Source organism: Syngnathoides biaculeatus, chromosome 19 (assembly GCF_019802595.1).
Source record: "Syngnathoides biaculeatus isolate LvHL_M chromosome 19, ASM1980259v1, whole genome shotgun sequence".
In the NCBI taxonomy this organism is placed as follows: Eukaryota; Metazoa; Chordata; class Actinopteri; order Syngnathiformes; family Syngnathidae; genus Syngnathoides; species Syngnathoides biaculeatus.
Window position 1 is genome coordinate 5603659 of NC_084658.1, and position 12371 is coordinate 5616029.

A 12371-nucleotide genomic window follows, 5' to 3' on the forward strand; every position below is an offset into this window, starting at 1 on the left:
TGTGTTGTGTGTCTGTGTGACCGTAGGTGCGTGCGTGTCTGTGACTGATTTATATAGGCAAGAAGGAGAGATGAGTAAAGCGGTGGGGGTATCAGAAGATATTTAGGTAAGGAAATATAAAGGTAGGATTGGAAGGGTGGCAGCCAAGCATATAAATTGATAGCTCTTTGGATGGATAGGTAAATGTATTGGCAAATATTGAGTATGGAACTAAGTTAAATGTGTAAAAATGGGGTAACAAGGGTGACTGCTGGTATATTCGTAGCTAGGAAGGCAGAGAAGATAATATTTAGAGTTTTACAGACTTATTGCAATTGATTTCCAATTTTCCTTTCCCGCAATACGGGTTATCACAATGCCGGGTTTTATACCGTTTTTCCATCATTAACTAGTATCAAAAGAAAGAATAGGATTAATATTTTCTTCACATACAGAGTGAAAATAAATTTGATGAATTCGATATCATCAAATTAACACGATTGTTCTCCTTGGGATCCATGTACCTCAACACAAATGTCACTAAAGGTAATATGAATAAAACTAACCTTTGTGCTTGAAAATGTCAGCAAAAATACATCTTACACACAACGGAATACGCCACACCGGGCCTATGGGGTGCTCATCCCACTGTCAGAAATCCTTGCAGCCCAGGTTAGCATTTTATTATATATTTATAAATTTAAAAAAAACATTGAAAATTTCAGTTCCGTTCCTACACTTTGATGCAACAATAGATCATTTTGTGACAAGGTAAAACAGAGTGCAGGTAGAAAATAAAAATTAAAATTCAGTCTCCTCGGGGGATAAAATGGAGGGGTAGTTCAAAAAAATGAGCATGGTTCTGAAGGAGCACCAGAGCAGTCTACTTTCAAAGAACCAAAGCGGGTTTTTCTTTAATGTTATCAACTAAAGTTGGACAGCAGGATCACGACTTACTTCGTAGTTGTTATGGGGAATAAAAATGACTGAAATTGCCTATTTTATAGTAACTGAAGTCATGAATATCAATTAATTTCTCAGCCCTCCCATGTATCAGTCAAAACCCTCTTAGGACCGCAAGAGAAAAAAATTGTGGCACTGTGCCTCTTACACACATACTTGTGGCAAGGAAAATAGGAATGTCTACAAGATCTTGCTTTAGGCATGCCCTGAAGTTCTGTTCCCGATGCTTGGAGGGTTACTTTAAAAATGTATTCTGATACTGTTACTAGGGTTTTAGTATTCCAGCACTCCGGTTTCTTCCCATCCCCAAAACATGCGTTGTAGGTTGAGATTGAAGACTCTAAATTCTCCCTCGGTGTGAATGTGACTGCACAGGTTTGTTTGGTTATACATGTCCTGCCATTGGCTGGCGACCACTTCAGGGTGCACCCTACCTCTTGCCCTAATATGGGCTCCAGCATATCCATCACCATAGTGAAGATAAGATGTACAGAAAATGGTTAAATGAAAAGTTCTTTACAGTGCTGCTTAGCTGCATAACAGTTTGGGGAAAAAAATTCACATACAGTGTGTGTTATGAGTGAAATGGGAAAAGTATGACAAATTAAGTTTACGAAGGCAAACTTTGTAGTTAGCAGCATCTTACATTAACATAACCCCCTGCTCACACCCCATGACCACGATTCCCATGTTGATAATGATGATGTCATGATATCAAACTGTTGACAAAATCTTATATTGTTGAGGCTGGTCCCAGTAGGGCTCGCCACAGCATGTCATCTCAGATGAAACGCTCATATTTGTTTGGCACAGTTTTTTTACGCCGGATGCCATTCCTGAGGCAACCCCTCAGGGGAAGTGGAGACCCCAGTGAGATATGAACTCACGACCCTTGGTTTACTCAACCAATGCTCTAACCACTGAGCTATGGGGCCTCAAAATCTTATATTGGTAATATGGTCTTAAAATAGTAAAGCTATGGGGATTTGTGTCAGGAGTTGAAACACAAAAGCAAAATGAGCAAGAAACGGTGAGGATGGTGGCCGGGTGTGTTAACCAGCTAGTTTGCTGCTTGCTCCCCAGTAGGCCAACGGCAGTCCGGATGACTTTGATGGTTCAGACTTTTCTTTGAAAATGTTATTCAAAATGAATAAATCCTTCAGTGAATATGGACAAAACATTCACCTAAATTTGACTCATCATGTCTTTGATAACGAGGTGTTTTGACTCCATGATTGCCTTTCACCGGGATCCCTCCTTGACATACGCAAAAAAATAAGTGAGTGAAAACGATTCCATTTAAGCTTTTGTTTTAATTTGATTTAGTTTCTGCAAGTCGTGGACAGAACAGCATTTCTTCCAATCTGTTACAAATGTTGAAAAAGGTGATTGTGGTACTCCCTTTGGTTGCAAAAACATTTAAATGTGCATGGCAGCAGGCTGTTTTTTGGTTGTTTTTTTTACTTCATTTGATGAAAGTGCAAACCCAAACCATCTCTAAAATGCCTGACAAAACAGTTTTAAACCAGCACCTCCTTGTTTTCTCTCATTACTATGATAGCATTGCACCTCAGCAAAGACGATCCATAAAATATAGAAGGTGTGAAATAAAACGTTTTTAAATAAAAAAATCTGACCAAACTTGCAATTAATCAATTTCATCAATCAACCCACACCCCTAACAGGTAACAGGGGTTTAGACAGGTGGGTAAGATTTATACTAGCTTGAAAGGAGTTTGGTTCAGTGTGTAGGATAAGTAAAAGAATAGGTTAGATGGATAAGTATATGGGTGAGTAGGATAGCAAAATAAGTCAGGTTGAGTTAATCTTATCCATCATACAGAACCAAGGTTGGAGTAAAAAAATATCTCAACGTTTTAGATTGGTATTAATCATCCACAATTTATGGATATTCATTCGTCAAGAGCAGTGGTGCTCTGCAGATTAGAAATAGAGCTGCACTTTAGGATTTTTCAGACCAAATGGGGAAAATGGAGTTGAGTAAAAGTGAATATCTAAACACTTGTTTTAACATTTATTGGGCAGCTCACCTTTGAGCATTATGGATTTTACTTATTTTACATGAAGGATCATGGCTGTACATATGAAAGCAGTCTGTGGCTGTATGAGACTGCTGCCAGTTGTGATACAGTCTGCAAAGCATGGAATTGCCCAAAAAAGAACTTATACGTGAAACATGGCGGAGTAAATATTAATAGCCCAGGAACCTCCTTCCCACCACATGTATGACAGGACCTTAGGGAGGCCCCAAAGGTCATCTATCCACCAGCCATCACAAGCACTCGTTTTGATAAATAAGCCAAGTCGGGGACATGCACACCATTGCATGCACAGACAAAAACACACATACCACCTAGTACACAAAAGGCATACAAATGAAAAGACTTTCAAAGTAAACAAGTTGGAGAGAGATCGTGACTGAGAGGCATCAAGGCAAGAAAATGCAGGTTGAGGGTGCTCGAAGGCCGTCGTTAACTTGTCTCCAGTATAAAAGCGGCACTTGACCAATTCGTTGGTTAAGAGAATCAAATAGAGAACCCAATGAAAAAAAACATTTTTGGAAATGTTTCCTTTCAAGCAGGAGGGATAGAAAAAAACATAGGACTGCTAGCATTGAAAAGACGAGGTCACTGACTATGCAGGCTTAAGATTGATCGTGTGCATGTATCTTTATAATTCTCAAGGTAACTGCGAGCTTGCAACCTGCTTTGCCCTCTGAGTCAACTCGAATCTTGCTAAACTGCCGATTGCAAGCATATACTGCATGTATTTGAAACTTCTCCATGTTTGCTGTGTCAGACGAGACCGTCTGTGCATGCATTCACGAGTCTTTGCGGGTGCGTGCGTGTGTGTTCGACACATTTATACAGGTCCCAAAGCCTAAACGGGAGCGACAGCCATGAGAATGATAGAATCGCAGACGGGCCCTTCGGCACAGCTTTCTATGATCAGTAAAGGGCTTAACAAGCATCTCTGCCAGCTCCATTCTTTACAGTTCATTCACACTATTTAAATAAAGCATTCACAATTCAAAAAGAGGGCTTTGTGTTTGTGTGTGTGTGTGTGTGTGTGTGTGTGTGTGTGTGTGTGTGTGTGGCCCATTCACCATCAAGTGAATTGACACAATAGTAAATGCAAACAGATATACCTATATCTATAGAAAAAGCTGATCATTATCTATATATCTGGAAAAAAAAAATCCTTACCCTCTCATTATGTAGCTAACATGATGGTATTAAGTGCGAATTATTATCATAGGATAAATGTGTACCACTCATTACATTTAGCATCAAAATGTGTAATAAAACTAGAAATGTCAATGATGTTACACTTTAAAACTGTCCTACGCATATAAAAACTGAGATTGAATCAACTTTTTGAATGTTGTTTTCATTTGCATGAGTGACCACTAAAATGTGAAACCTATTATAAAATCAGCTGGAAAATATATTTATTTACTGCTGCTCCAACCTACATTTCCTGGAATTTTAAATTTTACCAAAAATGTTTTACTATTCCAAACTAAAATGAAAAATTTAAAATAAATCGCTTTCACTTATTTTTATTCACACTAGTTAAAAACCCCAGATGTTTTTGACTTGTAAAATAAATAGAAAAACGACCTTGGAGATAGAGAGCTTAACCTTCTGACAACAAATTTGAGAACAGACAAACAACAACTATGACTTCTCAACTAGCACACACACACATACACACACACACACGCTTACAAGTAAAAATATACAGTGAAGAAAATAAGTATTTGCAATATTGCAAGTTCTCCCACTTAGAAATCATGGAGGGGTCTGAAAAATCCAGAAATCACAATGCATGATTTGGTAATGATTTATGTTTATGATACAGCTGCAAATAAGTATTTGAACACCTGTCTCTCAGATCTTCAATCAGATGCACCTGTGTGAGGTCGTAAGCTGCATAAAGACACCTGTCCACTCCATGCAATCAGTAAGACTCAAACTTTTAACAAGGCCAAGACCAAAGAGCAGTCCAAAGACACCAGAGACAAAATTGTACAACTCCATATGGCTGGAAAGGGCTATGGAGAAATTTCCAAGTGGTTTGGTCAAAAAAGGTCCACTGATGAAGCAATCATCAGAAAGAAAATGGAAGAAGCGAAACATGATGGTCAATCTCATTCAGAGTGGAGCCCCATGCAAGACATCACCTTCTGGGGTCTCAATGATCCTTAGAAAGGTGAAGAATCAGCCCAGGACTACACGAAAGGACTTGGTCAATGACCTGAAAAGAGCTGGGACCACAGTTTCTTCAATACACTAAGACATCATGGTTTAAAATCATGCATGGCACGGAAGGTTCCCCTGCTTAAAGCAGCACAAGTCAAGGCCCATTTTAAAGGACCACTGTCATCAAATGCATAATTTTTAGTATGTTATTAATGAAAAAACGCAACCGACATGGACCCATGCATTTTCTTTCCACCACAAAACATGATTTTGACGTATAGAGCTTCTTGCAACTCCTGCCATGAAAATCCTCTCAAGGGATTTGTTTGAGAAGAAGCAGGAAGTGACGTACATGGCAGGACCGCCCTCATATGGACTCGTTTGTTTCGATTAGTTTTACCTCAAGGAAGGTAGCTCGTTGTTCCTTCCTGCTCGCCAAAATACCGGCTCGTTACATTGCTGGACATTGCTTGAACACTCGGGAGGATGGATTTACCCTTCATAAGTTTGCAAGAGACCCGGTTGGTCCTGAAAAATGGATTGCACGGGTGCAAAGGGCGAGAGCTTCATGGGTTCCAAATGACGGGTAGGTGTGTGTAAAGTAAGTAAGTATCTTTCGGCTTGTCCCTTTCGGGGTCGCCACAGCGTGTCATCTCAGATGAACGCACATATATGTTTGGCACAATTTTTACGCCGGATGCCCAAAAAAAAAAAAAAAAAATAGTTTGGGGCAGACCACGTAATCTGTCCCTCATAATGTAACAAAAGATGCGTGTACGTATGACAAGTGTCCTCATGTGTCAATCTGTGCGTCGGCGCCGTGTCACCCGGTCACGGCTTTGGTTGGGGTGGCTCATCTTCGGTGTCGAGGTGGCTTATCAAGGTGCCGAGCCGGGCCGCTTTTGCGTTGCTGTCATTGTACGAGGCTGAGTGTGCCATTGCTGACAAGATTGTTCATAGCCGCCGCCGTCTTCCACGATGAACAACACCGACGATGGTGGCAGCGATAAACAATTGTTTATGGTGCACTCAGCCACGAGCGATAACGGCGTAAAGTGGCCCGGCTCTGCGCTGTGATAAGCCACCTCGGCGGCAAAAATGAGCCACCCCAGCCAAAGCCGTGACTCGTCGCGGCGCCGGGCCGCGATGGCTCATCTCTGCCGTGGAAGTGGATCAGACGGGGAGGCGGTTTGGCCGTGATTGCATATCTGAATATGACTCGAAACAATAGGGTAATATTGCCCGACTCATATTTATTTTTTTGTATAGACATTGAAGTGAATAATGTTATATGTATTTTTCATTTCAATATCTATTTTAGAATGTTTATGGGGATGACACTAAGTTTGCCAATGACCATTTGGATGATACAGAGGGAGATACATGGGAGAAAGATTTGTGGTCAGTGGAGACCAAAATGGAACTTTTTGGTCATAATTCCACTAACTCTGTTTGGAGGAAGATGAATGATGAGTTCCATACCAAGAACACCAACCCTACTGTGAAGCATGGGGGTGGTAGCATCATGCTTTGGGGGTGATTTTCTGTACATGGGACAGGACGACTGCACTGTATTAATGGCCCCGTCACACCATGACGTTCTGGCCAGCATCCTATAGCGTTTGAGGAAACGTTGGTAGTCACCCATGGTCGCCAAGATAGCTCCAGAGTAGCGTTGTTTCCACGCCAGTGAACGTCAATGATCGCTGGGAATCGGTGGAGAACGCCGGTCCGGAAAAAAAGTTTTGAACATGCACAAAAGTTCTCACCGAGACCAGCGTTCATCAACGTTTAATTTTAAACGCTGCAGAACGTTCAAGAACATCTGTGGAACGTTTTACTAAGGTTCGCCGAGCGTTGCACGTGTTTGCCTATCGTTAGTCACTCGTAGCTCTACCTTTACTTCGTTGTTACTTAATCGTTTGCTTTGCAGTGAACGACTCAATGGCAACCTGTCAACGCCCACTGAACAATCCCCTAATGTACACAGCATGTAACCAAAGTGAAACGAATGTCGTTTGGTGTCCATTGATCGTCATTCGAACGTTTCCCGAACTTCCATGCATATGGGTATATAAACCGATGCTTTGTAAAAGCAAGGTCCATTTAATATTAAGCTACAGTAGAGAGCACCTACTATGGAAGATCCAGAAAGCAGCAGTTTGTTTTCACGGAAAAACTCCAGACTATCCTCAACAGCCCGGTCCAGGATCCTGCAATCTTTTCTCTGCTTCTTTTGTCTCTTTGTTGGACCGTACTCACTGGGGTTTGCAAGGTGTTTACAGTCCCTAGGGGGTGTCACATGGTGCGTGACTTCGCGGACGTGCTCTTCCTCCTGCTGTTGTTTTTCCTCCAAACACATTGCTCATGATGAAAGAGGCTTAGCTTTCTTACTAGCATCGCTAGTTGCTGAAGTCCGCACCCTAACTTTTTTTCTTCTCGGCGGCTTAATGCTCACTGTTCTAACTCACGACAACAACTGAAGTGAGTATGAACTTTCCAACGTTTTAGTGCCGGTTCCACTGTAAAAGTTACACGCCAGCAAAACGCTTTTCTGTCGTTATTCACCCTTTGGTCACACGCTCAACACACTCGTCTTACGTTGACAAATCGCTCGTCGTGCCCGAATGACGCGTTTGCACATGCTAATGGTTTTTAGGGGTATCTTATTTGGTTGCTGTTACACGCTTTTCGTGCGTTAGACACACATTAATCACACGCCACGTGTCATCCGTTTTTGAGAATGCTGCAAAACAGAACGATTGAAATGTTCAGAGGACGTTGACCAGAACGTCATGGTGTGATGGAGCCTTAAGGAGAGGATGACCGCGGCCATGTATTGTGAAATTTGGTGGAACAACCTCTTTCCCTCAGTCGGTGCATTGAAGGTGGGTCTTTCAACATGACAATGACCCAAAGCACACCGCCAGGAAAACCAAGGTGTGACTCCGTAAGAACTATATCAAGGTTCTGGCCTAGTCAGTCTCCAGAGGTAAACCCAATAGAAAATCTTCTGAGGGAGCTGAAACTCTGCATTTCTCAGCAACAGCTCAGAAACCTGTCTGATCTAGAGAAGATCTGTGTGGAGGACTGGCCCAAAATTCCTCCTGCACTGTGTGAAAACCTGGTGAACAACTACGGGAAATGTTAATTGCAAACAAAAGGTACTGCACCAAATAACACTGTTTTTCTCAGGTGTTCAAATACTTATTTGCAGCTGTATTACACAAATAAATCGTTAAAAAAAATCATACATTGTGATTTCTGGATTTTTCTTTTTCGATTATCTCTCTCACAGTAGACATGTACCTACGATGAATATTTCAGACCCCTCCATGATTTCTCAGTGGGAGAACTTGCAATATAGCACGGTGTTCAAATACTTATTTTCTTCTCTGTAAATCTATTTAGGTTTGTACTGTATTTTCCAGACTACAAGGCACTACCTTTTTCTGGTGCTGTGAATGCTGCGGCCTACTCTCTGTGACGATGCAGCTATTTATTCATTTTTTTTCACTCCCCACTATAAGTTTAACGGTACAAACTCGCGTAATGGTGAAAACATGGCAGCTCGCTATAATACACTCAAGTTTGGGCATGCGCAAATGCGTCCAATACGTAGAAGAAGAAGAAGAAACTACCGCAAACGTGCATCAAAGAACCCTACAGTATGTATATACACAGTATATTAAAATCACTATCCTTAAAATGAATCAAGATTGTGTCACACAAACACACAATATTGATTTTTAAGTGCTAAATGTCTTTGAAATACAACTGGGTAAACAGATTTATGCGAAGAGCATTGATATCTATATGCTAGAAGTAAAACAAGCTAACGCTAGCCAGCATATACATTACAATTGTTGATATCTCCGGTCGTAGAAAGGCACGTCACATTTGCAAGACGTATACACAAAGCGATATAATCTCCAAAGACAAACAAAAAGATGGGGGCTGTGCAGTAATTGGCAATAGAAAGCCTGTCGCCGAGTGGAAGATGAACACTGTGGCCATGTCATCTCATTAGAGAGAGCAAGAGAGAGCAAGAGAGAAACCCGAGGAGACATTTGGTAGAGAGCACCAGAGGAGAGAGGCAGGATCTCCTCTGGGGGAGGGGCTAATGCCAAGAAAATCTGCATGCAAATTAAAGGCATACTAACAATCACATACAATCGCACAATGCATATGCATAATGGAAGTGCTGCATGAAGTTGTAGATCAAGCAACTGCTTGTTTGATACAATGTAAGAACAGACTGAGTGTTCAAATGTTCTTCTTTGTTGTGAGCAGTCAAAAAAAATTGACCACAGTAAAGTCTTTATCGGACACGCATAGAAACCAGAGCTAGGAACTATCACACACGTACAGAATGCTCACAAGGGGTATTGACATCCCTGCATATCAAATCCTATTCAACACAAGATCCCAACCCTTCCCTAGGGGTACTCATAGAGTCACGATATGTGAGTAAATCTCACATTGCATTATTATACATTATTAACCACATGGATGAAATATTTCAAAATCCCAGGACTCTTCCACTTTACTTAAAAGTCAGTCCTTTGCAGTCAGACTGCACGAAGGAGGAAAAGTATTAAGTTCTGTACTTCTAAATGACGTCCAAGGACCGGAGCATAAGACTTTGTAACACAAGTTATGAATAATCTCAAGTTAAAATGTTATAAACTCGATGGTTTGAAGTAATAAAGTAGATGTAAGTGATGTCTTACAGTTATGAAGTGTAATTTTCTAATGCTAATGGAAGAGGTTAAGCCAAGTCAAAGAAAACATGTTGTACATTGTACGACCATCTGATATATTTTTGATGCCAAGTTTTGGCGGAGGGAGGTTGTGTCTGGCAGAATAACAATGAGTGGCAGAAAATTGAAACAAAAGAACATTTAAATTAAGAGGCAATTGTCTTTAACATTTAAAAAAAAAAAAAAGATTTTCATAGTATTGGTCTTGCGAGGGGGCAGCTGGTAAAGCCTCGCAGTTCTGAGGCCCCCGGTTCACTCCTGGACCCGCCTGTGTGGAGTTTGAATGTTCTCACCATGCCTGCGTGGGTTTTCTCCAGGCACTCCGGTTTCTTCCCACATCCCAAAGACATGCAACGTTAATTGGACATCCTAAATTGCCCCCAGGTGTGATTCTGAGTGCGCCTGTTTTGTCTCTATGTGCCTTACGATTGGCTGGCAACCAGGTCAGGGTGTAATCCTCGCCTCCTGCCCGTTGACAGCTGGGATAGGCTCCAGCACTTCTCGTGACCCTCATGAGGATAAGCGGGAAAAGAAATGGATGGATGGATGGATGGATGGATGGATGGATGGATGGATGGATGGATGGATGGATGGATGGATGGATGGATGGTCTTGGTCTGTTATTGGCCTCGGCTCAATTTGGTCTTGGTTCTTTTACTCGGTCTCAATGCCCACAATTTTGGTCTTATCTTGGTCTTGTGAGTTCTGGTCTTAGGCAAGTCTTGGTCTCTGATTGTGTAGTCTTCAGCACATTGCTCTCTTTGTTTCTGTGTGCTTAAACCATGAGCAGAGATCTGCTTGGATGGACTTGTTTTCAGACCGGTGCTGGAACAGAAACTTTATGTGTGGTGTTGTTTTTGGAGTACTTCTTCTTTTCCTTTCAGCTTGTCCCGTTAGGGGTTGCCACAGCGTGTCATCTTTTGCCATCTTAGCCTATCTTCTGCATCTTCCTCTCTCACCCCAACTGCCCTCATGTCTTCCCTCACAACATCCATCAACCTTTTCTTTGGTCTTCCTCTCACTCTTTTGCCTGGCAGCTCCATTCTCAGCACCCTTCTACCAAGATATTCACTCTCTCGCCTCTGAACATGTCCAAACCATCTAAGTCTGCTCTCTCTAACCTTGTCTCCAAAACATCCAACTTTGGCTGTATTTCTAATGAGCTCATTTCTAATCCTATCCAACCTGGTCACTCTGAGCGAGAACCTCAACATCTTCATTTCTCCCACCTCCAGTTCTGCTTCTTGTTGTTTCTTCAGTGCCACTGTTTCTAATACGTACATTATAGCTGGCCTCACCACTGTTTTATAAACTTTGCCCTTAATCCTAGCAGACCACATAACATATCGGACACATTCCACCAGCTGTTCCAACCTGCTTTGGAGCCATTTCTTCACTTCCTTACCATACTCACCATTGCTCTGGATTGTTGACACCCAAGTATTTGAAGATTACATGACAAGTACATGACACGCAATATGACCAAATATGTTCAATGACTGCTCTTTAAGTGGGGTCTGGCAGAGATTCAAAATATATAAATTTTACATTTTGAAAAATCGAAGTCACTGATGGTGTAGTGGTACACACGCCTGCCTTTGGTGTGGGCAGCGTGGAATCGGTTCTCGCTCAGTGAAAGAGTCAATATCTGCCCTGCGACTGACTGCCAACCAGTTCAGGGTGTCGTCTGTCTTTTGCCTGAAGCCAGCCCAGATTGGCTCCAGCTTTCCCGCAACCCTTGTGAGGATAAGCAGCTTGGATCATGACATGACATGACATTTTGAAAAATCCTTATGTGCGTACCATTCCTAATTCTGTATCCAACATATCCAAAGTTCATTTTCAAATTGGAGAAGAGGAAAATGTGGAAAATTCCCATCAATTACAGAGACTTGCGCTGCTTTGGTAGACTCTGTGTCTCCTGGCTTATATCTGGCTCAAGCACTCTGTGTGTGTATGTGTGAGGATCTTTAACTGTCAAGTTTTCGCCCCCTTTTGGCAATGCATCATTAGATAAAAACATGACTCTGGGCTGCCCAACCCATACAGAGGGAGATGACGTCTAGGGGAAAGACAGGCAACAAAAAAGGAGGAAGGCAGGGAGAGAATAACGTTGGAACACAGCAGTGAGGGGGTTGCGTCGAGAGATGCAGGGAAGCAAAGTTGAGGAAATGAGAATATTTTTAGAATACCTAAACCTCGATATCTTTGTCGATGCATAATTTTTCATACATCTCTAGTATTGAATCTCATTGGGAGCTGGATGCAAGCATATTGAAAAACAGCACCTCAACTCCAATTGCTGTTGTTTGTGTTGTTCAACTATATTGTTTTCAGAGAGCGTGATAATGAGAGTCGTTTATGTGCTTAATGTTGCTGGGCAAGCGGGTGTCTTCGAGACAGCTTCTTAATGAGTCAGTAAGCCTTTAAAAGTATTTCG

At 41.8% G+C, this 12371-nt stretch overlaps 1 protein-coding gene and 1 non-coding gene across 5 annotated transcripts in view; both read right to left on the minus strand.

Annotated features, from left to right (window-relative positions):
• Positions 1-12371, minus strand: part of ctnnd2a (catenin (cadherin-associated protein), delta 2a) — a 272667-nt gene that overhangs the window by 191231 nt on the left and 69065 nt on the right. The window lies entirely within an intron of this gene.
• Positions 1805-1877, minus strand: trnat-agu (transfer RNA threonine (anticodon AGU)). Its single transcript has one exon. It is a non-coding gene; the product is annotated as a tRNA-Thr (tRNA).